Source organism: Molossus molossus, unplaced genomic scaffold, assembly GCF_014108415.1.
Source record: "Molossus molossus isolate mMolMol1 unplaced genomic scaffold, mMolMol1.p scaffold_m16_p_1, whole genome shotgun sequence".
Taxonomy (NCBI): Eukaryota; Metazoa; Chordata; class Mammalia; order Chiroptera; family Molossidae; genus Molossus; species Molossus molossus.
The window spans coordinates 248,822,764-248,848,583 of record NW_023425344.1 but is presented as its reverse complement, the minus strand read 5'-3'; the positions used below and the strand labels follow the sequence as shown (position 1 = coordinate 248,848,583).

Genomic DNA, 25,820 nt, shown 5'->3' with positions numbered 1-25,820 from the left:
ACATCTTTATCCTTCCCTCCAACTTTTCATCCAGCATTCAATCATTCATTCACTTAATACACATTCATCCATACTTCATCCTCTCATCCTTCAGCCAACTACTCACCACTCACTGCATCTTCAAACTATTTATCCTCTAATCCTTCAATTAACAAATCACCCACTCACTATGTCTTCATTCATCCTTATATCCTCATTCATCAGCCAACCACTCTACCACTCATTCATATCTTCATCCATCCATCCATTCACTCATCCTTATTCATTTCCAATCACTGACCACTCACTATATCTTCATCTATCCCTTTATCCTCTTATTCATCAGCCAACCAATCTCTCACTCACTACATCTTCATCCATTACTCCATCCTCTCATCAACCAACCACTCACCCAATCACTACATCTTCATTCATCCTTCCATCCTCTCATCAATCAGCCAACCATTAACCCAGTAATTTGCATCTTCATCCATCCTTCCTTTCTTTCATCCATTAGCCAAACACTGACCATTCACTACATATTTATTCTTCCTTCCATCCTCATATATCAATCATTCACTCTATACACATTCATCCATACTTCCATCCTCTCATTCATCAGACAACCCCTCACCATTCACTACATCTTCATCCATCCTTCTATTCTTCCATCCTCTCAAGCATTAGCCAATCACTAATTAGTCACTACATCATCAAATCATCCATCCTCTAATCCATCAATTAACAAGTCACCTACTCACTACGTCTCATTCATTCCTCCATCCTCATTCATCAGCCAACCACTCACTACATCTTTTCTTTTCAGTTCTCTAATCTTTCAGACACTCACCCACTCATTATCTTTATCTACTCACTACACCTTTGTCCATTCCTCCATCCTGTCATCTACCAGCCATCCACTGAACCCCTCACTACATCTTCATCTCCCCTTCCAACCTTTCATTCATCAGTCAACCACTGACCCACACTCACATCATGAATCCTTTCATCCTCTTATCAACTAACCACTCACCAACTGATTCACATCTTCATCCATCTTTCCATCCTGTCATTCATTAGCTAATCACTGACCTTTCACTCCATCTTTTTCATTCCTCCATCTTCTCATTTATCAGCCAAGTAATTACCTATTCATTACACCTTCATCCATCCTTCCGTCCTCTCATCTATCGGCCAATCACTGACCATTCATTCACATCTTCACTTATACTCCTTATACTCACATCCCCTCATTCATTAGTGAATCACTTACCCACTCACTACATCTTCATTTATCCTTCCATCCTCTGGTCCACCAGTCAACCACTCACCTACTCACTGCAGCTTCATCTTTCTTTTCAGTCTCTCATCTATCAGTCTACCAATCACCCATTCACTACATCTTCATCCATCCTTCCATCCTCTCATCCTACAAGGCAATATCTAGCATCTGTAATATGTTGGGCATTGGAGATGCAAAGATCAATTCAACAATCTCCTTGCCCTTAGGGGCTCATAGTCTAATGGGAGAAAATGACATGCCTCTGAAGCAATGATCTTTTTTGAGTGTAGGAAGATAATTCATAAGAATGAAAGAAAGTGGGTGTGCTAAGCCATTAGCTGTGATATAATTTATAACATTAAAAGGAAAGATGCTATGCATAACAATAGTAGGTAGGTGTTGCAAATAGTCAGACACAATGCATCTAGTGAGGTGATGAAGACGGTAAGCAAGAAAATTGTTGATGACAGAATATTAAATAGAAAAGGCAAGATGTAAAAAATTATTTTTTTGTGGTGAGAAATGGCAGTTAGGTCACTGAAAAAAGTAGATGTTCATTGTTAACATATGCTTCAGTCAAGAATTTGAAGGGGAAAGAGAGGTGGTGTATCAGGTTGATGGATGACCTCCTGCTCTAGGTCATGTGACATTTACACTGTTTACATTAGAAACACAAGAGGCCCTTGGCATGCCTATTGCGGGTCTTTGGGCTGAGCCCTTCTGCCTATCCAGGCCATAGATGGAGCACTGCCAACAGGCAGGTGAGCATCTGCCCCATGGTCAATTCGAGATTAATCTAAGCAGGAAGCTGATGCCATTCCAAGGCTACAGAAAAAGAAACTAAGGATGAGAGAGCTGAAGTACAATGGCCTACACACCAGGCAATGACATTCAATCAACCTTCCTGAGCCAACACCTCCCTCTGCCAGGTAAAGTGCACGTAACAGGCACATGAATTGCCAAGAGCATCCTCCCTGGTACCCACTTTATACAACTGGCTAGATCACAGGAAGCCCCTAAAAGAAAGGCAAGTCCCTCCTCCTTTCTTCCTCCCATCAGTTCCTTCCCTCACTCCCTTCCTTCAACCCTTCCTTCCTTCCTTCCTTCCTTCCTTCCTTCCTTCCTTCCTTCCTTCCTCCCTCCCTCCCAGTCACTCATACATTCATTCATTTGAAACAAATCAAAACAGATTGGATTATTTATGGACGTCAGAAGCACAGCTTTAAATTAATCATAGCCCTTAGTTCATGAAGCCCTCCCTGCACAAGTCCTATTTATTCACTCATATTGTTTTTATTCCTCAATCTTTTCTTTTTTATTTCCTCCCAAACTTCATTTTTCTCTCTTTCTTTCTCTCTCCCTTCCTACATTCTCATTCTAAATTCAGGTGCACAGAAGAACCAGGGCTACATGCAACAGCCTCATCCCTGGGCCATGTAGCTCCATTTCTCATTCATTCATTTGCTCATTTATTCTTTCACTTGCTCACTCCTTTGTCCTTTCTTTCTTATTTTGGGTGTTCTTTTACTTATTAGGTCTCCTGGTAAATAATTGTATTAGTCAAAACCCCATGTGCAAAATAAACCTCACTGGCCCATGTTTTTATTTGCATTTACAATCTTTCTTCCCTGAATTTAGTTACCTTTTACATTTAGTATTTACTCTTTTATTTATGGACCTCAATTGCATATATTTCATTGCAGTGCTTATTTTGGGGCCGGTGTTTTCTCAATTTTTCATCTATTCTTTGAAAGGTGTAATGTATCTATTTACAGAGTATGTATGTAAACCAATTATAACCCCTGTTCAGACAGCCTCTTAACTAGCCATTTATCACTTTGGTTGTTTATTATCTTTCCCTTTTTGCTTTTTTTATTCTCCTTGTTTTCCCTTGCCCTGGACACAGGATTGGATGATCTCATCCATCTTTAGGATTAATGACAACCCATTACCAACCCCCAGGGGCCTTTCTATAGCAGACACACCCATGTTACCTTTTTTCAGGGTTGTTTAGTGGGGGTTTTTTTTTTTCCTTCTCTTTCAGGTAAATTTCATTTTGCCTTATCTCTCTTACTTTAACGCAGATGTTTCTTTCTTGCATGTGTTCCCATGTAGGGACTGGAGGAGCCTGGAGTGACGTCAGAAGCACTGCCCCGGCTCCTGCCAGCGCTGCTGTTCCTAAGGCAGCCCCTCGCGATCCATTCGTCCTTCCTGTCACTTGCATTTCAGTATCTATCCTTTTATTTGTGGACCTCAGCTGCACAGAATTGGATTAACATCATCTGTGATTCCTGGAGCCTTCTCGAAACCCATCCATGGGGCGCCCTTTTGCTTGTTAATTCCTTGTACTGGTGCTTTGCTTTAGGGTTTATTGAACAATATCAAGAGCCCAGTTTTCAATCAGTCATCATTTGGGGGTCAAGACATCTCATTTCTCTGTTCTAGATGGCCCTCTCTCATATATTCACATCTATGTATGTATATTCACTTAATATGTTTTTATTGCTTATATCCATCTTGTCATTATTTTCTGTGCCCCTCCTTCCTTGATTTCTCTTTTTGGCATTATTTTGTCCTTCTGAGACTTGGTGCAGAAATGAAGTCACTGAAATCATTTTTCATTCATTTATTCATTCATTCATCCACATAGCCATTCCTCTGTTAATTCCTTCCCTCTCTTTAGCCATGTGGGTTTTTTTTTTTTTTTTTGGTGTTTTTTTTTTGCTGTGGAACCTCACTTTTTACTAATTATATTTAATGAGTAATATTTGTTCATTATATTTAAGTACTTATCCAGTAAGTGCCTTTTCCTCTATATATCTATTTTAATTTATTCCCCTACATCTTTCTTTGTCCAAGTCCTTCCTTCTATTTTCCAAATTATTTTTCTTGCTTTCTCGTGGAACACACACATTTATTCTCTCAGTCTTTTGTGTATGGTATTGTTTTTATTATTTATAAACTTCAGGGCCACAGATTTGAACTAAGGTGGATGATCAGTGTTAAACCTAACTCCTCTCATACATGTAGTTGTTTGACCTATTTATTTATTATCTTTTTCTACTCCTTTTATTTATGTTGACTTTTCCACCATCTTAATTGGTTTTTCTACCAGTCTTTCGATCTTTCTTACAACCTTTCATTCCTTTGGACACCAGGCACCAGGAACTGGCTGAACCCTAGTCCCCTCTATAATCCCCTCCTCATCAGTCCCTGCAAACCTTGTTCCTCCTTCTTTCCTTCATTCATGCAGTAATGCATCCATTCAGTCTTTCTACTTAAATCAGTCTTTTCCTTCCGGGTGGCAGGGGCACCTAATTGGATATATGATCATCTATAGTCAGTGGGTCCTCCCCTGCTCTGGCCCCATGACAGTCCTCCGTGACATGGGTCAGCTTTGAACTCTTTCCCGGGTGGTTGGATGGCTACCCATGTCAGAAGCACAGATGTGAATTAATTAGGGTGCTTGGTTCATGTACCCTCAGTCTTATTCCTATGTATCCATTTATTTGTTTGTTATCTTAATTACCTTTCTTCTTTTTTAGGTAATTTTTACATTTCTTTCCAATGTTCTCTGTTTCTCCCTTTCACTCTCATTCTTTCTTTCCTGAATTCCTTCATTCTTGGAGCTCAGTTTTCACGGATGGATGAATTCCCCCGCCACCTGCTAACATCCACCATCCCCCATAGCTCCAATCTCATTCATTCATCCATCCTTCCTTCCTCCCTGGGTATTTTTTATTGGGTATTTACTCCACCGTGTGTGAGGGCATCTCGTCACCAGTCCGAGCCTAACACTCTCCTATGGACCTACCCGCCTGCTCATTTAGTTATTGTCACTTTGTAGTCTCCCTGTCTCTTTTGTTACAGATTTCTACATCCCTTCTTTCCCTCACTGTGCCATCTTTCACTCGCACAGAGCTTCTGACCAGAGGGGATGCGTGAAAACGCCCAGCCCGTCCCCAGGAGCTGCCCAGCCCTTCTCCCCTACCCCCACCTCCTCCTTGTTTCCTTAGTCTCTTCAACGTGCTTATTTAGAATAGTAGATGCTTCCTCTTGTATCCACAGTACCGTGGTTTCACACTAGACTCACCTTAACCCTGGACTTGTGACCTGTCCTTCTAGCATTGATTCACCCATTAGTGGACTCCTGCACCTGACCTCTGCTTGTTCTTCCATATGCCTGGATGTGCGTTTAGATGCTACATTTAGTCCCTCGTTCTTTCGTCATTTCATGTACCAGAGCTCAGATCCCACGACCGACGACTCAGAGCCCCTCACACCATGCTCGGCCCTGGTCCAGGGACTCCTTCCTCACTCAGCCATTCTGTTTTTCTTTCTGTCTTTTTCGGCTGTCTTTCACTTTGGTGTTTATTTTTATTTATTTATTTATGTGTGCCCAGAGTTTTAAAAAACAACTTTTGGTTAAAGTTACTTCTCAACTTTGCCCCCCCCCCCCCGATCCTCTTTAACTAATCTTTCCATTCTTTTTCTGTGGCTTCTTTTTCTATGCCAGGAGCACATGCTTAAAATTAACCCCAAAGCTCGGCTTATAATACAATGACACAGTCCCTCTTGTATATTGACTCGTATTCATGTTCAAAACTTCTGTCTTCCTTTGATTTATTATTTTGCCTCCCGCCATTCTCCCTCCTGGCAGCCACCTGCTCCTTCTCTCGGCACCTTTGGGTTTGTCAGATACTTTCTCTTTAATTTTCTAATGTTTACCTTTTTGACGAAAAGCTGTACATAATAAATGTGCACATGTACATCTTCAGAGTTTAGAGATTAGTATACGCTGTGAACCCATTACCACAGTCTGTGCCATAAACCTATCGGTCACCTCGGCAAGTGTCCCCCCACCTCCGTATTCATTGTTATCATTTATGATAAGAACACTTTACATAAAATCTACCCCTCGGGCAAATTTTTACACATATAGTATTGTCACCAGTGGCTTGTGCATTTTCACTTCCTCACTCTTTCTTTTATTTAGCATTTGTTCTTTTATGGAAACATCGTAGGTGCTCTGAATTTGAATTACACATTCCTTGATCCATGCCACCTGACATGGTTCGTGTACGGCCTTATCTACAGGAGTCGATACTGTATTGACTTACATATTGATCTCCTGTGCATCGAATTGCGTCCTGTTCAGTGGACACTCACATGCTGCCTCGCTCCCTTCTTTACCTATTTGTTTTTATTCATGCTTCTGTTCTTTCATTCACCATTCACTTATTTGGACCAGTGAAATGACCTCCCAACCAAAAAAACTGAACAATCCCCGTATCTGAGACCTTCTTTTTTTCTCCTGCTGAGTTAACCACCAAGACCAAGGTGTGCACAACCCATAACCTTTAACACATCCACGTGGTAGATGCAGGCACAGGTATGGTACATGTTAGCGTAGCCACACCCTCCCCGGGCCCACATCCTAGACAACTGGGGGCGGGGTGGGCACCTCCCGCAGACCCCATGAATGGCCCTCCCCCTGACAAAGCAGCCTCGAGAGCCAGCAGCACACAGAGACACACACGTCGTACACGGTCTCCCCGGTGGGAAAAGACGGATATGGAGTTTGATTTTAAATAGACAGCTTTGTTTGTGGCGATATAAAAATATTTTGGCCTTTCAAGGCAAATACAAAAGGAACTCCCCATTACCATTGCTGAGTGTCTCGGCCCCAAACAATAAAGAACTTGAAGAGGTTTAGCTGGACACTGTGAAGACAGAAAATCTGCCCATTCTGTTTCCCAGACATTTCAAGGAGGTGAGCGAGGTCACTGGAGCTGGGGGCCCATTTGAAAGGCATGCCCCTCGCTCCGAGGTCTTTCGCTGGCCTGTGAAGGGCCCCAGCTCACAAGGGCACTTCCATCCCAGTCTGCCCTGCAGCACGAGAGCCAAAGGGACACTCAGTAATGAAAGGGCCATTCATTTGGAGGAGTGAAAGCGAAGAAATTCTTTTGGGGTCTGGCACTCGAAGCTGCCTATAGAAATCTCTGCCACAACACAGGAGGCTGGAGGTCCTGCCTTAGAACATGAGCCCCCAGCCCAGGTCCGAACCCGGCGAGCTGGGACCACCCCTCCCCCCGCCCCGCAAGAGGACCTCCGACCCACCTGTGCTCATCAGCCCCTCCCACAAGGCTCGCCTGGCAGTGTGCTCTGAGTGGCAGCCCCCACCCTCAGTGACAAGGCCACAGATGTATGCCCCACCCTCCAGGAACTTACGATTTTACAGGTGGCAGATGCTGGGGTTATGTCTGAGGTCTCATCCCACGAAGGATTCCGGACGATGGATTCGGCTGGAACGACAAACACTGGTCACTGGAAGAGAACCTCACTCGACTGAATGAAGCAGGGACTCCCCAACTTCTAGCAAGTGTGGAATTGGGGGAACCAAGCATCTCTCTTTTCAATACACTGTGTCCTTGCCTGCCAAGGCCCCTCCCTCCCCCACCAACTTCAACCACAAATGGAGTGGATGGGGGCAGGGGGCGGCACAGAACAGGGGCCCCAACCCGAGAGCCCTAGGGTTGGTGCTACCCATGGGGCTAAGTGCTGTCTTGCAAAACCAAAGGTTTTGTAAGCAAGAGCTGAGATGGACAGCAAAACGGGGCAGGGGCGCTTGCTGGAAGTCAGGACAGTGCCGGTCAACAGCGCAGCGTGGCGGGAGCGTGACCAGCAGAGCAGCTGGCCCTGGGTGAGGCACAGTCGGGGGCTGCGGGCCACACTGAGGGCTGTGAGGTCTTGGGCAGTGTTCCCTAAAGCCTGGCTCCCACGTCATGGGGCAAAAGATGATGGGCTGGACAGACAGCTCCGCTGCACGTAACGCACACGTTTTAATCGGCGCCAGGAAGAGCCACGACCAAGCACACCGAGCCTTTGACTTCAAGCCGTGCTCACATTTTGAGTTTAAAGGAAGCGAGTTGAGTCACGGCAGGTATATGTCATCACTTGTCCCTCGATATCCGCAGGGCCCTGGGTCCAGGACCCGCCCCCCCCTCCAGGTACCAAACTCCACGGGCGCTCCAGCACCCCCCCCCTAAGTGGTGTCGTACTGGTGAGTGACCCGCGCACATCCTCCCGTAGACTACATCGTCTCTAGGTCACTCGTAACAGCTAACAGTGTAAGTGCTGTGTAAGTAGTTGTTATATGGACTGTTCAGGGAATGGTGGCAAGAAGCCTGTCGTGTTCAGTGTGGACGCAGCAGCCCCCACTGGGAGCCTGACGGCGCGGACCGTCGCCTTTTCCCAAATACTTCTATCCGCGTTGGGTTGACTTCACGGGGGCGGAACCCAGACACAGAAAGCCAACTGGATGTTGGCTCATCAGCTGAAACAAATCTGCCACACTAACGCAAGATGCTCGTGACCGGGCACACGGGGAGAGGGCAGTATGGGGTATCTCCTGAGTCACCATTCGCTTTTTCTGTAAACCAAACTGCTCGGAGAAATAGGGTTCGGTTCCCGCTGGGGGCATGTACTTCGGTTGCAGTTTGTCCCCGGCCCTGGTTGGGTCATGTGGGTGGCAGCCACTCGATGTGTCCCTTTCACATCGATGTTTCTCTCTCTTTTTCTCTTCCTCTCTCTCCCTCCCACTCTGTCTGGATAAAGAATGGAAAAATGTCCTCGGGTGAGGATAAAAAAAAATTAAGTGAGTGGATTTTGAACATGTGTTTGAGTCTAGTGAAGATAAGTGGGTGTGGCCAACAGATGGTGTGAACAGTAAGGTGGGTGAGGGTGGAGCTGAGAGATGGGCGAGACGGAGAGGGCCCAGGTGCCCAGGTGTCCAGGGGACCAGGAAAGGGGTCTCTCCAACACCCCTGCTGCCTTTCCCTCTCCATTCACAGCCCCACCACTCGCTGGGGCACCGGGGACACACCTCCTACTTCCATATCCTCCTCAAAATGCCTTCCCTGGCCTTGAGCTTCCCCAACACTGTTTCCCCCAACTGGTTGATTTTTTATCCAAAAAAACAAATTAGCTGGGTCAGTGTGGTCAGTGGTTGAGCGTCAACCCATGCACCAGGAGGTCGCTGGTTCGATTCCCAGTCAGGGCACAAGCCCAGGTTGTGGGTCTGATCCTCGGGGGGGGGCGGCATGCAGGAGGCGGCCAATAGATGTGCTCTCTCATCGCTGTTTCTATCTCTCTCTCCCTCTACCTTCCTCTCTCTAAAATCAATAAAGGAAAATTTTTTTAAAAAAACAAAAAGTCTTTTAAAAGTAAGCGTTAAGCAGTTAGCAGCTCGTGGGTGACCAAGGGCCGACTCGGGGACCTCCATTTTGTGCTGGACATCACCTGAGATGTGCCCGGTCCTCCCCAGGAGCCCCTGTGCACCCGGGTGGCGCTCTCGTTGTCAACACGGTCCTAAGGTGACAAAGGAACCCCAGAGCCTGACACCGCAGCCAGACCGACCACAGGCACTGCCATGTGCCAGGGGACTAGGAGCCAGGGACTGTGGGGGTGGAGCCCTTTGGGGGTTTGCTCTGGCTTGGTCTCTTTGGTATTTTAATGGGACCAGCAAAATCAGAAGCCGTTCGGGGCATCTGGGTTGTTTCCTGATTCTGCTCCGGGGCCCCATGAACCCTCCGAGCTCCTGACTGCCCTTGATCCACTTTCCTATAGAAGCTGCGTCTGTGCAGACACAGCCCTAGTCTCCAAGGAGCGCGGACCAGCCCTGGGTTTGCCGTGTTGTATCAGTAACACGGTGCCGGGCTGTAGTCTTAACACACGTCAGAGAAGCTGCACAGATGAGTCACTTTCTGGTACCAAAGGAAGACAAGAGGCCTCCTTACAGCATCCAGAGATCTCACAAACATGTGCCCCGAGCTCCCGGTCCACGCGGGAAGCGTGATGGGCCCACCAACGACACCCTGCGCGGTGTGGCGGGGTTAGAACATTCTGGCTCCGAATGCCAAGATGCCTAAAGTCACCCTTTCCTGGAGGCAAGCAGCCCCTTCGTGGTCTGGCCTGTCTTTGGGACAACGAACTGGATGCTTATGAAGACATCCAAAGACTGTTTTTCATAAAACGATGATTTCCAGAAACAGAGCCTGTAGTTTACACAGTCCGCCTCGCCCACTCCCTACCTGTTGAGTCAAGACCACCCCCTTACGAAGTCCCTACAAGGTCCTTGCAGGGCTAATTTCCTGTACCTTCCTGAAGGCTGGGGCCCTGGGCATTGCGGGCCCACTTATAAAAATGGGAAAGGTAATTGGGACACCTTTGAAATCCTGTCCGCGCTCGGGCCCCGGGCTCCGGGTTGCCGTGGGCCGGGCGGTGCGGGATGTGTACATAGGCGACTTCCCGGAATCCCTCTCTGTTCAGGAGTGGGCAATTAGAGAGAATTAGGGCCTATTTGGCTTATGTGCACCGTTAATGGACAGAACGGCAGAGGCAGCTTTGGGAAGGCAGTCTGCCGGTCTAATTGGAGCTGGCAATTTTTTGATTCCTCACTTCAGCTCACAGGTATTGTCGTAACCAAGGTCACCACACAAAGACTGCAGCCCACCCCGGTCATCTGGGGCGCAGGCCTGCCCGAGGTTCGGGGAGCTCTCGATGAGCGCCCGCTGATGCAGAGAGGGCGCTGGGAGGCTGTCGGAGCCGGGGCTGAGACGGCAGCGGCCCGGGCCTGGTGGCTGGGCGCGGATCCAGAAGTTGGCACCCTGATGGCTTTTTCAGGAAGTTCCCCCGAGGGAGCCAGGGTGCTGGCAGGGGTGCTGCCTGTTGCCGAGGGTCTTGTGACCCGAAGGCACGGGGGGGAGCCACGGGGAAGGTGTAGCTGCCGCACTCTCCCGGGACGGCGGCCATGAGCCAATCACCACACTGTGACTGCCCCCGGCCCGGAGAGGTGTCCAGGCCTGGCCGGTGGCCCGCCCATTTGGAAAAGTGCTCTAGAAAACGCAGTCCTTGCCCCGAACAGCCCCTGGAGCTGCCGTGGAGCACAGCACGGCTAGAATCTGTCCCTGCGAAGCTGGCCTGCTAATGACTGTAACCCCGCCGGCAGGCTGGCCGGGTGGGAGCCAGCCCCGGCAGCGGGACTCACCGCGGGCCTGCCGCCTCGGGCTCTAAAGTACACCCCCTTGGACGGTAGCAATCTCAGCCCCTAATTCTGAAGACTCAGCAAACAAATAAAGAGCTCAAAGGACCACTGAGGAAACCAGGCGGGCCCTCTGATGGCGGTGATCCAGCACCACCCCACTTCACAGATGGGACAACTGAGGCCCTGGGGGCTAGAGACAGGGGTCAACAGCTGGAATCAGGTGTCTAGAAGGCCTCTTAGGGCTGCTATCTGACCCTGAGTCCCAGCATCTCTCCTCTGGCAACCTGACCAGTCCCCGTAGCAGGGGGTGTGCCTTCATCCCAATGCCCAGCTAGGAGACCAGTGGGGGCCCAATCTGGACACTGGGGACCTCCATCCCCTCCTCTGGTGAAACAGGGCCCTAGCCTTTCCCATGCTGACATCCCAGGCTTCTGCCTCACTTTACAGATGGGGAAACTGAGGTCCCGAAGCCAGCGGTAACCAAGACCCCAGCCGAGACAGACCTGGCATTCCTTCCTCTCGGCAGGGACTTCGCCCTGGTTCCACAGGAGGGCCAGGGCCTCAGCACAGTTTTCCCTCCAACCCGAGTCTCCTTGCTCAGGGCCGATCCCGCTCCCCTGGGCCGAGCTGCCTCTGCCCCACCCTCCCGACCCCAGCTCGGGCCTGTAGATCCTGAGCCCCAGCCCCGACCTCCTGGACTGGTAGGAAGGACTCTCTCCGCCCACAGGGCGGCCTCCAGAAAGGGATGAACAGCAGCGGGAGCGCAGCTGCGGCCCTGGACGGCCAGCACAGCCGTGCAGTCAGCCTTTGGCCCCCGACTGCCCTCCTTCCCCAACTTTCCATCCCGGAGTTCTGTCCTTGGCCCCATTCTGTCTCTCTGGCTGTGTCTCAGGCAGGAGGCCCAGTGTGATCAAATTCTTGCTCAGAGGCACAGCGACTAATTCTTCCTCCTGAGAAACTTGCAAAAAGAAAACCCTAGAACCGGGAGCAGGAGCATGGCCAGGGTCACGCCGCCGGGGTGGCTGGTTAAGCGTGCCATTGTGTAGCCTCTTGTCTGCGTCTCTGAGGGCACACACAAGGGCAAGGGGGCCCCCGGGGGCCGCAGCCCCCAGAGGGGACACACACACTCCCACACCCTCCTTCTGGGGGGAAGGTAATTGAGGTTTTCTCCTTTTCATCTGAAGAAAGGCACCTTCTATTGAAAGAATGTATTCACGGACCTGGGAAAACGCATCTGCACTCGGCCCTCCCAATTATCCCCAGGTGGCTGTTCTCCACGGGGCGCCCCACATTCCTTTCTGCCTGCGCCTTTGTTCCCATCTGAACGGCCCTGGGAGCTCCCAGGCTAAGAGTCTCCTCCTTAAGCCCCTGCCAAAGACCCTATTCACTGCACAGAGAGAAGCCAGGCAAAAGGTGGTGGGGAGCCTTCCTTTGCCATGACCCCCAGGGTGGGGGACTTAAGAAGTCTCCATCTGGATTTTTTTCTCTAAGCCCAAAGAAATTGGAGAGCAATTAAGAGAGTCATGACTACACCCTCCGCCATCCTCTCCCCTAATTAACTCCTCTCTCACACATCCCCTCAAGTTGGGGCCCACCCTGGCCTCAGCCACCCAGCACCTGCTCTGCTCTCTGGTCCCCATGACCACCAAGGACTTAAGGGGGAAGGGAGCTGAGAAGACAATTACAACTATGTCTGGGGACTTTCTGATCAAACTTGGTTCCCCAAGACAATGGCTGGAGCGATCTGTTTTCCAAGGAAAACTGGAATATGGGACCAAGCATCTACCACCTGGGAAGCACTAGAAATCCCAAGATGTGTGGGCACCCCAAAACACACCCCTCAGGTGCTGGGCTGCTTGCCTTGGCACAGGTAGGAGGTCACCCCACCTCTACTGGTCCAAATGAACTTGAGACCCCTCTCCCTGTCCTGTCCCGTTGCAGGGTCCATGTGCCCAGAAGGGGCCATGGTTCGGGGGCTCCCCGGGGCTCCCTCCCTTTGCACCTTTCCTGGCTCTGAAACCTACTCGCTCAGCACGCTGGAGGGGTACCCGCCTCTGCAGTCCTCTTCCCCAAGGCCCCAAAGTTGGGGTTGCTTTTGGAACAGGCACCGCAGTGACAGCCTTCCCTCCGCCCCCCTCAGACGTGGGCCTCTCTTTCCAAATGGGAACCCCACACTTGAGATGGCCTCTTTGGAGAGATACAACTCTTTTCTGGAATGTTCCGTCTGCTAAGACCAGGGATGGCAGACCAAGCTGCCCTGCCTTATTTTCTTCGAGAACAGGGAACAGGGCTCGGAGCGGGGAAGGGGACGGGAACCCAGTTCTGGGGACTTGTCTACAACGTGCTCACTTCCAGTCTCCAGGAAAGAAAGCCGGCGCCCAGCCGTTTCCCGGGTCAGCCCACAAGGCTGGTTTCTGCACCGGCCGCTGCCCTGCGTCCCTACAGGGCCTTACTTTGCATCAGTTCTGTGGAAAGCCACCTTCCTCTTTGCAAGGAGACGCATTCGCAAGCTCGTTCAAGACGGGCTGGTTCTCCTTCTCTCTCTGGGCATCAGATTGCGCGTAAGAGACACACTGGAGTTACTTCGTGTGAATGAATGAATGAGAAACACAAGCACTGTGTCGCCCTCGGCCTCGCCAGGTTCTGGCATAACTTGGAGAAATGTGCTTGGGGAAGCACTTGGGGTTTGACTCACAAGCCAGGAGGCACGAGGTCGGGGACCCTGGAGGGTGCAATCCGCCCCTGGAGCAAACCTGCAGGTGGGAGAATGGGGGGGAGCGGGGCACCTTCTTCCTTTGCATGTGCACAAGGCTGAGCACCCCTTGGCTCCCTTCCCATCCCCCTGGGGGAGGCGGACGGCACGGGAGGGCCACCTTTCAGACATGCCCACCATCTCTCCTCCACCTTCGGTGCCCAGCCAGAAGCATCTGGCAGGAAGCAGGCCCCAGGGAGCAGTTTAGGCCACCACAGTGACCGGGTCCTCTGGCTGCTCTGGGTCTCATTTCTACCCCTTACTGCTCAAGGATGGTACCAATCCATCAAAAAAGAATTCTCCTGAAAATATAGATTTTTTCAACACTTCATAATGGCCTTTCTGCAGTTCCTGGACTGACGGGGCTGATGTACGATGCTACATTTCAACGTCTTTAATTCCGAACTCGATCTATTTGTATCTGTTTTGTGCTGATGCTACACGAAACCCAAAATGTGTGTTCACCACTCACAGGTGTACAGGAAATACAGCTCGACTCGTGTCCCACCTCCCAAACTGCAGGGCAGGGGGAGGGGCCAGCGACTTCTGGAACTGGCTGGTCACTTGCCCTCAGTGTGACTCTGACCCTTGGCTCGGCTCACCTTCAGGGGGGCCTCAGATGCCCCTATGGAAGAGTCTAGAAGCTGTGGGCTTCTAGCTCCACGGACCTTTCCGGTAAGCTCTGGATAGGGCCCCAGGTGAGCTGTGCCCAGCCCCGCCCAGGCCTCTGTCCCACCGCCCAGAGTTTGCAGGTGGTCTGGCAAATACCAGCTGTGGAGTAAATGTCACAGGGCACAGTCTTCCGGGGCGGCTCCCTGGGCTTAGCCCTGGGCACACACTCCCCACCTCTCTCCAACCTGCCACGCGCCCCCAGCAGTGAGAACAAGCAAAGGCCACAGGTCTGGGTCCCTCTGCCCCTCTCCGCCTACCCGGATGCGTTTAATTTCAAAATGATATTTGCACCCCACTTCCATTTTGGGGAGGAGGTAGGGCTGTGGAGAAGCTGCCTCTGAAACCCGTCTGATGGAGAGTACAGTGGGTGCTGCGTGGAAGCCAAGGCCCCACAGGGCACCACCTCTGAAAACCCCAGTGCCCTCCACGGGACTCCGGAGGGGCTTTCCCCGAACTCGGCCACTGCGACCCCAGAAAGAAGGGCGCCTGCAAAGAGCCTCCTCTCTTCCTGTCGTCCTGCTTAGCTGTCCGTGGGGCCTCCCAGGACACCCAGCTTGACCGTCTGGGCCTCAAGGCACACCTGGCCCCAGCTCACGCCGGGAAAGGGGGACCCAGATAAACAGATGACACGTCGCAAGTGCTGTGCGCTATAATCCCATCTCTTCTTCCCTACCATTACCGACTCCGTGGAAGCAAACAAAACACTCCCATCTCCCTGCAATCTCAGGGGTAAGGAACAGAGGCCAAGAGAAGAACTCACTCAAAGCCACTATTTGATTAAGGGACATTATCAGAGCCTCGTGTGGGAGCAGCCGGCGCGCTCTCGGGGGCTGGTGTTACCACCACGGCTTGGGGGAGAATGTTTCTCTAGCTGCCGGGCAGACGTGCATTCCTGTTGCCACGTCTCCAAAGTGGGGGTGTGTAGGAGAGCAACTGACCCGCTGCTTGGCGCATGAACAGGCTCAGCGAAGCTTGTGGAGCACCTACTGTGTACCTGACCCCAGCCGGTTGCGGTTCTCAGGGCCCAGACGGGAGCTGGACACTCCTCACTTACCGTGTGGGGCCCCTTCTTCACCGGGGTGGCCCCGTGCACGCTGCTTCGGCGAGGCAGGGGTCTTGGTCCAGGTAGCTTCCAGGCCCCAAATTGGAGTAGAAGGTAGTGAGTGACCCCTCCCCAGCTTATGTGTGTACTCTAGACATGTAAGAGCTGACCTGAACTGAATGAAATCGTGGTGTTCCAAGAAAGCAAGACACTCACCCCAAACCGGGAGGCGACAGGCGGGGCACATGACGCAGGGGACTGTCAGGAAGGAGGGCGTGGTCCAGGGCGCTAGTCCTCGGGGCTCCTCTGCCTCTTCTGTCCAGCTCTTCAGCTGACCCGGCCAAGGGCCAAGCCTGGGGAGGGACCGAGAGTTAGAATACGGCGAGGCCAGCGCCCCGGGAAAGCCGCATGCTCTCACCGAAGGCCCAGAGCCCGGTCTCACCTGACGAATGCTCTGCGGCGGAGGGAGGTGGCTCATGGGTTTGAGCAATGACAGGAAAAGCCATGGGCCTGGGTGGCGGCCCCCAAACCAACTCGAAACCAGGGGTGACTTGGGGTGGGCAGAGCCCAGGACTCTTGGGGACGGGGCAGGCCATGGCAACACCTGCTTGGGCACAACAACAAGGCGTCTGTGGGGGGCAGGGACAGGACAGAAGGCCACCCAGACCCTGGGAAGCCAGGCAAACAGGAAGAGGGATCTGAGGGCAGTTCGGGGAGGTGGCATGCCAGCGGGGCCTGTCCCACGGGCACTGGGCATCTGTGGGAGACCTGGGCAGTCCTGAGGACAAGTGGCTCCTTGGGCCAGAGGAGGGGTGTCTGGACCCAGCAGCAGGGCCAGATGCAAGCAGGGGACAGTGGGTGCGGCAGCAGGCGGGGCCAGGTCACAGGGCTCTGCACAGAAAACCACCCTGGGAGACAGAGGGCTGGGCAGCGGGGCCCCCGAAGGTCGTAAGCGGGGTGACTTGGGCACAGACAGGGGGGAAAGCAGAGCTCCAGGCAGGCCACCGACCCCGCTGGTGGAGGCCAGGGGAGGAGCCGCCAGGCAGAGCAGACAGGTGGGCAGCCAGGCAGAGGCGGAGCCTACCCAACTCCCTGGAGGTTCCCTGCCACCTGTCCTTGGCGGAGGACCGTCTCCAGCCAAAAAAAGGAGCTGGGTTTAGCCCCAAGAGCTGGAAGGCATCATGGAGGGAGGGGTCCAGCTCACGGACCCCAACTCAAGAGGGAGACCTGTGTGGCCAGGGCTGAGGGGACACACACCACGTTCCGAGCGCAACAGCCGTCAGCATTCAGCGACAGGCCGTGTGGGAGACAGAGCGCAGGAGGGGCTGGCCCCTCGCACCGTCCTGCCTGCCTTCAACAGAGGAGTCCCTGCTCCGGTGCCGGGACAGCGCGGCTGTCCTCGGCAGAGGAACCCCCCGGCCCGCGCTCCCTGGGCAGAGGCCATCAAGGGACCGGCTAGCGTGGCGGGTGCCCAGCCCGAGGCCGGGCTGTGGGCTTGCTCAGTAAGGATCAACTGTTGAATGAAGGGATGGACGCGTGAGTGAGTGAAGGGGAGACCGGCGAGGCCCCGGCTCAAATGGGGCCACTCTGCTAATCAAAATCCACCCTCCACCCTTTTGGCCTACATGTGACTGCTGGTGTCCCGAGTCCTCTAGCTAGACAACCGAGGTCCTTCACGGACTCACCTGTCCAAACATACATCCCACATACTCTTACTGAACCCCACGTGGTGCCAGGCTGGTGCTGGGACACCCAGAGGAGACGTGGGCAGGCCTAGAGCACCCCAGAACACCGGATTCGGCATTGGGATTGGAGGGGTGAGGGAGGAGAGAAGAGGTCGTGAAGAACAGAGGCAAGAGCAGGAAGCAAGGAACACCAGAGCTCAGAACAGCTGGACGAAGGGGGACATCTCGGGCCCCACCCGTTCCCTAGTCTCCACCTGGTTCAACCACATCCTCCCAAGATTCACTTTTCACAACAGATGCCGAGACCAGTGGGCTCTGAGCTTCAGGGGACCAGCACAGGGAGCCATCTAGGACCCCTGGGCTGGAAGAGGGGGGACACAGGGGTCCCACGCACACAGGCACACAAGCAGGTGCCACCCCCTCCGCTCGGTTTCCTCAGCTCCTCACGGAGGTCACCGCGAGGCCAGTGAGCGGGGCTGAGGTGGGAGGCTGCCCTGGGGACAGGGCTGCTTTGGAGAAAGGGTCTTGGTTGGGCTGCAGCAGCCGCGTGGGCCGGGGCGACGCCTCTGGGCGCCCTTCTCCCCGAGCTGAGGAAAACTCAAGGGAGCCATGAGCTCGGACCCTTGTGCTGGGGAACACAGAAAAGCTAATGACCACCTGGTACCCCGAAACCCCAGCAGGAGCGGGTGACGGAGCCCATTTCCCCCCACAGGCCAGGCCGTTGGGGCTCCAGGAATGACCACAAAAGCCCCAAGGGCCTGGTCAGCAAAAGCCTCTCGCGGTCCGCAGGGGCTCACACGCTGGACTGTGCTTGGCTCTGGGCTCGTTTCAATGATCAGTGTGTGTCTGGGGTGAAAAGGGTCCTACGGATTCTTTTCCCCTATTTATAATGTGTCCTCTCAGATGAAACCCCGAAACTGTTGTCATTTCACTCTGCAGGGCCCTGGCCTGGGCAACACCCCCACGGCGGGGTCCTTGGACGATGTTTACTGGCTGCTGGTGAGCAGGTTCGTGAACTCGGGAGGAGGGCCTAGGCTGACAGGTAAGTTCAGGGAGGTGCGGGAAATTTTTCTACTCATCTGGTTTTCTAGCTCCAACCACCTTCCTTCCCTCTGAATTTTTTCCCATTTGGCTGCAGGTCTGGCCAGAGCTGGAAGTTTAACTGAAGTGATCTAATTTGATTGACTGATTGATTGATTGATCTGGCCCCGGGCCAGCACCGTCCAGAACTGGAGACGGGAGGGCATGCTTCAGGCCCTGGGCACACCTGCTGCCCGCAATGGGCCCCCGGAGTTCAAGGGTCAGGACAGAAGTGTGTTGGGGTGGGCACAGGACCTAGGAGAAGGGGCACAAGACCAGTCCTGACACAGGTCTGTCATCAAGTCCCCTCTGCACTGGCTCACTGTGACCTCGACAAACCACTGGTGCCCTGAACCTCATTGTCCTGAGTATGTGGGACCTAAATGTGAACCCCAAATCATGCCCTTCCGTGGGGGGGTGCCTTTGTGATAACCCCAGAGGGTCTATACTTGTGACTTGGCTCTTGCCTACCACCTGGTGACCTCGAGGTTTTCAGGTTCAGTGGGTCCTGAAGAGTCAGGGGCGTGCTGGGGGGGGGGACTGGGCACCCCGTTTTCTCAGCTCTGGGAGGAGGGCTCCCACAGGCATCACCCCGGCCGACGCGGCTGCCTGCAGGCTCAACCAAGACCCTTTCTCCAAAGCAGCCCTGTCCCCAAAGCAGCCTCCCAGTCCAGCCCCGCTCAGTGGCCCGGCTGTGACTTCAGTGAGGAGCTAAGAAACCTGGGCTCTGGCCCCGAAATTCCCAGTGTGGCCTCAGGACCGTCGCCCCTGCCCTGCAGACGCCAGTTCACCTCATTATGATAATCAGGGTGTTTTTCCTTCACAGACAAAGACAGCTCCTGAGGCGGTGAACACTGGAGCCCAGAAGCTACCTCATTAATGTCCAGCCTCCTCCTCGACAAGGTCCGAGGCTCGCCCTGGGTTCATTAGGCGAAAAGGGCCCAAAGTGCAAGAAAACTGAAAAACACAGCTGGGGGGCGGGCGGGGCGCTTTCTGTTGGCCATTCATTCCTTGAAAGCCTGCGTGTACCATCGGGACTTAACCACCAGCAAGGGAGCTGGGGAGGGTCCAAACAGGATGGAGGAGGTAGAGGTTAAACTTGATAGGAGTTAAGACCCCAAAACGGGGCAATTTGATTTGGAAGCTTCCTGGAATTTGTCACTGGGATAATTAATTTAAAACCTATTTCCTGTTTATCTGAGCCCAACCCGACCCAAGAGGAAGCCTTTCCCGGGACGTGTTTTTTGGTAGCTGTTAACATTTTCTAAATCTCCCTTCCCTACGGGATGGTTTTGCTGCCTTTTCCTCCTTTTCTTCTTTCTCTCCCACCACACCCCCCCCCCCATCTTTCTTCTCTCTGTGGTCCTCCCTGTGGGAACTTAACCTGGAAGAAACTCGGAGGGTGACGCCAATTGTAGTTTTTCACAAATACTTAAATGACCTTATTTCAAGTCCCTCAAATAGTGTCTAGTTCTTACCTGCAAGACAGCTCGCCCGACCTGCCAGGTGACCACAATGAACCCAATTGGGCAACTGAGGACAAGTGGCGGGCAAAGTGGCCTACCCCTGGGCCCCAGCACTAGGCGGGCCAGCTGAGAACCAGGGGTGCCGGCAGCAGGGAGCGCGTGTCAACAGACGTGAACCAGGGCCCAAAGCCACGTGAGAGCAAGACGGAAATGTGTCCACGTGTCCGAGCTGGAGATGCGTCCAGGTGGAAGCTACAGAAGAGTCATTACCTTAGTGAAAGCCGCTCGATGGAGTAGAGAAGGCAGGAAGCAGTGGGTTGAAGAGGAAGCTGGAGGTGAGGAAGGAAGACAGCAAGTGGAGACAGGCCTTTCGAGAAGCTGCGAAAGGAAAGAGAGAGACGGTAGTGGCCGGACAGGAGGACAGGAGGAGCCCGGGAGGCTCCCGCTGTGGAGAGAAGTCAGGAAATCGGAGGGGATTGCTGGTAACCGGAGGTGCGACAGGAGTGACCAGTGCAGAGGACACCCCTTTCTTTGCAACGTGGGGTGCGGATGTACCTTGGGACCCCAATCGGAAGGGCCACTTGACAGCCTCTGTTCCCTGGTAGGCAGCAGGCCAGCCCCAAGTCGGGGCAGAGAGTTGTGAGCTTCAAATGAATTGACAGTTGCAAACGGCAAAGGGAGACTTCGACGCTCCCTGTAATTACTCACTGGCGGAGGGAGGCTCGTTTTTACAGCCCACTCAAATCTCACCAGGGCCTGGATTTCACTGACCATAAATTATGCGTCCTTACATTAAGGATGTAAAAGGCAGCGGGTAAAGCTCCTGCCAGCCTCTGGAAGACAAAAGGTTCCCTCCTAATAGCCTGGATTAACTCAAAGCAGCTCTCCGCCCACTTCATCCGTCACCTTCCAAGTCACCCTTCCACCTTCATTTGCCATATAACCCAATCAGGCCCTTTCAGAGGCCCGGGGGCTATTGTCTGCTCCAAGCCGGGCTTCTCAAAGCACCCCGAGTTGTTTTTGTCTTGTCTGGACAAAACTGGTTGGCTTAAAAGGGGACGAAAAAAAGTGCTGGCCAAACGAGGACCCCAATTAGCTTCCAAGAGACTGTTTGCCTCGTCTTTGTATCACATACCAAGGCCTGGTGAGCTGGGCATTGTCGCTGTTCCAAAAAAGGTTTGTCGGATTAATTCTGTTTTTATTCGTTTTGAAATTTATTTATCGAGCGCAAACACTCGCAGCACCCAGTGGGTGCTCGCCCAGTTCTTCCTGAGGCAGAGGAGGGCTGGGCATGCAAACGAGAGGGGCGAGCTCGGAGTGCCGGGGACCTCAGTTTCCACAGCGATTTACAAAGCACTTTCTGCTTTCCTAGTAGTTACATCATTTGTTCTTCAAAAGCACCCTGTGGGGTAGATAAAGGCGGGTGGGTTTTTTTTTTTTTTTTTTTAAATCCTCATTTAGACCATGAAAGGAACTGAGACCCGGAGAAGTTAAGCGACTTGCGGAAGGTCACACCGTGATTGAGGTCGAGCCAGCACATGTTAGCAGCATTGGGGCCACCCAGACCCCCAAGACCACCCTGGGCAGCTAGGATTTCAAACAGGCTGTCCCACTGTCAGACGCTTGACTGGAAATCAAAAGTTCTGAGTCTAACTCTGGGCCAGGGGGGTACGGGGTAGCTTCAATGTCACCCAGGGTCCAACTCTGACCCCTTGTCTTGCCAGCAATGTGACAAAATACTTACATTTCTCCAGCCTCAGTCCCGCATCATGGTAAATGTGATTAAATGCTGTCCCACAGGAGGGGCACTCAGTCCCCACCCACCTTTTTAAAAGGACTTGTCAATGCCGAATTCAGTCTCATCTATAAATGAGGCTGCAACATATTCAAACACAGAAAGTGCTCTGGAAATGACCGCATGCATAATTCCTGTTCCTACTCAAGTCAGCCCATCTCCCTTCTTGGTTGGCGGCGCCCCTACCTGTGCAAGGAGAGCCCCGTGGACAGGGGCTGTCGAAGCGCTGTGGGAGAATAAACGAGAGGTGTGAGACCAGTGACAGAGGTGGGGATGGACTGACGTACCGAGCTTTCAAACACACTTGCTGGCTGCCTCCTCTATGCCCAGCCCTGCCCCAGGCTGATTTGGCTCATTTAATACTCACAACAACCCTGGGAGGTTGCTCTTCTCATCACCAGTCCACGGAAAGGACCGGGAGATATCAAAAGGGGAGGGGATGCCCATGACGTCAGGGCTCATGCTCATTCCAGAAGCCTACCTGGGCCTTGGAATTGCCAGAGATGCTGGCGGAGCCCTTGGCCCAGGTCCCCCTCCTGAGAAGTTCCCAAAGGGATCCTTCCATTCAGGACATCAGACGGGCAACAACAGGGTCAGCTGAGAAAGACTGACACCTTCTTGGGGAGGGAAACACTCCAGGTCGCTGGCACATTAACACAAGCAGAGACTTACAGGAAAGTACTCATAGCAACAGGCACAAGCATAGCAAAGGTCAGGGGTTACTGTCCAATGCCCCCTCACTAGGGCATTGGTTTAAGTCTTTAGCCAAGAGGAACAACTGGCTGGTCAGTTCTGGTCTTCTTCAGCCTCTGTGGTCCTGGTCCCGGGGAGCGTCTGCCAGGGGCTGCTTGGTGTGCTGGTGGGATTTGGGAATCGGCGCTCCTGTCATCCTCTGCAACTGATCAAAGATTAGAGGAAACACTTAAAAGCCCAAGTCTAGGTATTAATTAAAACTTAAATGAGTTAATTACAACTAAAAGTAATTAGCTAAAATTTAAAGTTTTTCTTTAATTGCTAATGGATCTCGGGTGTGGGAGGAGGGTGGCAGGGGCGGGGCTTCAGCCGCCAGGTGCAAGGTGGGGTTGCATACCATAAGGTGGAGATGAGCAGCAAGCACCTTGGCAGCAGCTGGGCATCGAGAGGTGGTCCTTGAAGACAAGGAGTTGAGTGGTGATGTCATCCCTGAAGAGAGAACCTAAGGCATGGGAGGGGGCCAGGTTAGAAACCATCTTGATGACCTCTAACGGCCAGCGCAGGAACAGCAGAGAGAGGGAGGGGGCGGTCAGAGGGAAAGCAGGGGGAAATGGGAAGAGGAAGGAGGAGGGAGGGGTCAGGAGGGAAGAGGGAGGGGGGAAGGGAGAGGATGGAGAAAGGAGTGGAAGAGAGGAGGGGGGAAGGAGGGGTGAAAAAACCGGAGGGGAGGGGGAACAGAAGTGGGAGGGGTAAGAGAGAGGAGAGAAATAGGAAAGGGAGGAGGGAGAGTAGAAATGGGAGGGGGAGCAGGGAGAACAGAAATGGGAGGGGGAGGAGAGAGAAGTTGAAGGGGAGGAGGGAGAAAAGTGGGAGGGGGTAAAGAGGACTTGATTGACAGGACGCAAGTGTTAACTGTGTGCGCACGCGCAACCTCAAGCCTGGTTTGGCGGGCTGGGAACATTTGCAGGCACAAACCGCCAGGGGGCGCGCAGTCAGCACCAGAGCCGAGGAGCACAGCCACCTGAGGAGGGCGCAGCAGGAGCTTCTCCAGCCCCGCCCGCGCCTGGCCCGCAGCTGCCAGGGCAACAGCTGGCATAGGATGGGGGGGCGCCCAACAGGTCTCAGGCTAGGAGAGTAGACACAGCCCACCCCAGCCCATTGCACAGGGCCACTAAGTCTCCTCAAACACATTCCCGCCATCACCAGCCAGAATCCACCTGTGGACATGGGGCAGCAACCCCACGCAAATGCCCAGAGGGCCTTCTGCGCCCCGCAACAGTGGGGATCACCAGAGACATGAGGATATCAAGCAAACAATCGCCATTAGGGTCTTTACACAACACGATTCCACTTTTAATAAGTAAAAACACAGAAAGCGTGGCTCCGACCTTCAGTAAATCCAATTAAACATAATTAAAATTTAGAAGACCCAGTTTTCAATACGTTTCCACTCACTTCTGTGGTCTCTGCACACATGATATAAAATATGGTGTTGCTAGAAAATAATATAAAGGCGGCCAAAATCACCTAAAGTCATCCAGCCCACCATTGCACCCCCCCCCCAATCTAGCCTCCCTTTTCCACGGCAAGAATTCCAAGATCCCGCACCACGGCGCCTAATTAACTATTTTATGGCCTCTTCCGTCCTGCTCAAATGAGCCACACCTTTCTAAGACCCTCAAACCCAAAACAAATTAAATAAACTAATCTGCGTCCACGCACTTCCACGACCCCCTAAGCCACACACACACGGCATCTCCGCCCAGCTCGAAGGCGCTCCGACTGAACCTAGGGATCTTAAAACACCTCCCTCTTAGGTAAATGAATCCAGAATTCTCCAGTAAATCTCACGTCTGACCCCCTCCAGCAGAAGAACAAAGGCCACCTCCCCTCCCCACCCCGCCCCCCCAAATTCCGCAGTGCCACAAGCGCCCTCTGGCGGCCACCAAGAGAACATTCCAGAAACCTGCCACGTAGCAACCCGCTAGCGCCCTCCCCACACACAGCCCGCGGGCCCTGAGTGGGGAGGGGGTGGCTTGGGGGGGCTTGACAGGGACAAAGGAAATGGCAAAAGGCGACTTTATCAAAAATCAAGAGCCGACAACATCTCAGAATCTTCCAGAGGCCATCAGCAATCCTGAAAAGACCCTCCGACCCCCGATTCCCAGCTCCCAGCGCCAAGAACCCCCCCAAACACGCCCCCTTTTCTGTATTTTTCTCTTCCCGCTTGCTTCCCAGACCCAAGGGCACCCTCTTTTTCTAGTCTGCCAGTACCCCCAATTACTTGACCCTCCCTCCAGCCGCCCTCGCTACAGAACTGATGGAGGGGGCTTCTGGCAGGTTTGCGCTTGGGCGCCATCTCTCTCCACCGTTAAGGAGGCTTTCTCAGGGTGAAACCAGATGATATCGGTTAGAAATTTTACTCATTTTTGACTGGAGCGGTCGTCTCTGCACTAGACCTGTGTGCTTACACTGGGGATCCCTCACGGATGGGAACCTCTACTCCTCACGCCCACAGGCCACCAAGAAGCGGCCAGAAACCAGGGGGAGGGATGTGCCCAGGAGACCTTTCTCTTTGGGTGCTTCCCCCCTAATCCGGGGGGCATGCAGAATGCATCCGCCGCCATATCTCCCACCATTCGTGATTCTGAAGGTAGCTTTAAACACGAAAAATCTGGATTTTGGACCCCAGGGACTGCGGGACACTGGATTCCGACATGGATTTGGTGTGATTTCTCCCATTCCTCTTAATGTAAGCCCCCACCACCCTGCCCACCGTGAAGGACTGGACGAGAATGGGGCCCTGTTCCCCGCCAAAAAATGTGCCTCGAGATTTTTCTTCCTGACAGCATTCTGTTGCCGACGCTCGGGACCAGGCGAGATGGCCACCTTCAAGAGAAGGTCCCGGCGTCTGTCCTTCGGCATGTCCCAAAGGACAGAACCCAACCCACACGAGGGTGTAGCCTTCCTTTTGCACAGCCTTTCTGGCAAGGATGGCCAACCACTCACCTGGTGGGGAGATTCTCGCGTGGGCGCCCCAGTTCTTCGGAGGAGCTGCGGCCAAGGCCAGCGAGCCAAGGCGCGCTCCATCCCAGCTCTCCGCCGTCTGCGCTAGGGGCTGGCTGGGTGGGGTTTATATGGAGGCGCAGAAGGGGTGGTCTCTGACGTCAGCACATTCTGCTGCAATGCGCTCATTTCTCCAAAAGTGATTGGCTGGAAAAATGAGCCCCCCAGATTCTATGACAAATTGCTCTAGCCGCACCCAGATTGCAGCAAAGAAGGCAGGAAAAAATTCTGCCGCAGTGCCCCTCGCCGCCATGACCAACACC

General features: G+C 53.0%; 1 long non-coding RNA gene across 2 annotated transcripts in view; it reads right to left on the bottom strand.

The window, feature by feature from the left end:
• Window positions 1–25,587, bottom strand: part of LOC118617412 — a 31,270-nt gene extending 5,683 nt beyond the window's left edge. Inside the window, exons 1-7 of one of the 2 annotated variants that reach the window (XR_004956827.1) lie at window positions 25,501–25,587; window positions 22,889–22,993; window positions 21,985–22,696; window positions 20,274–20,381; window positions 16,215–16,376; window positions 15,989–16,125; window positions 7,493–7,566 (exon numbers count right to left, since the gene is read on the bottom strand). This is a non-coding gene — a long non-coding RNA (uncharacterized LOC118617412). The remainder of the gene's footprint in view (window positions 1–7,492; window positions 7,567–15,988; window positions 16,126–16,214; window positions 16,377–20,273; window positions 20,382–21,984; window positions 22,697–22,888; window positions 22,994–25,500) is intronic. The other variant, XR_004956828.1, reaches the window with a different exon arrangement.
• Window positions 25,588–25,820: the final 233 nt, after the last annotated feature.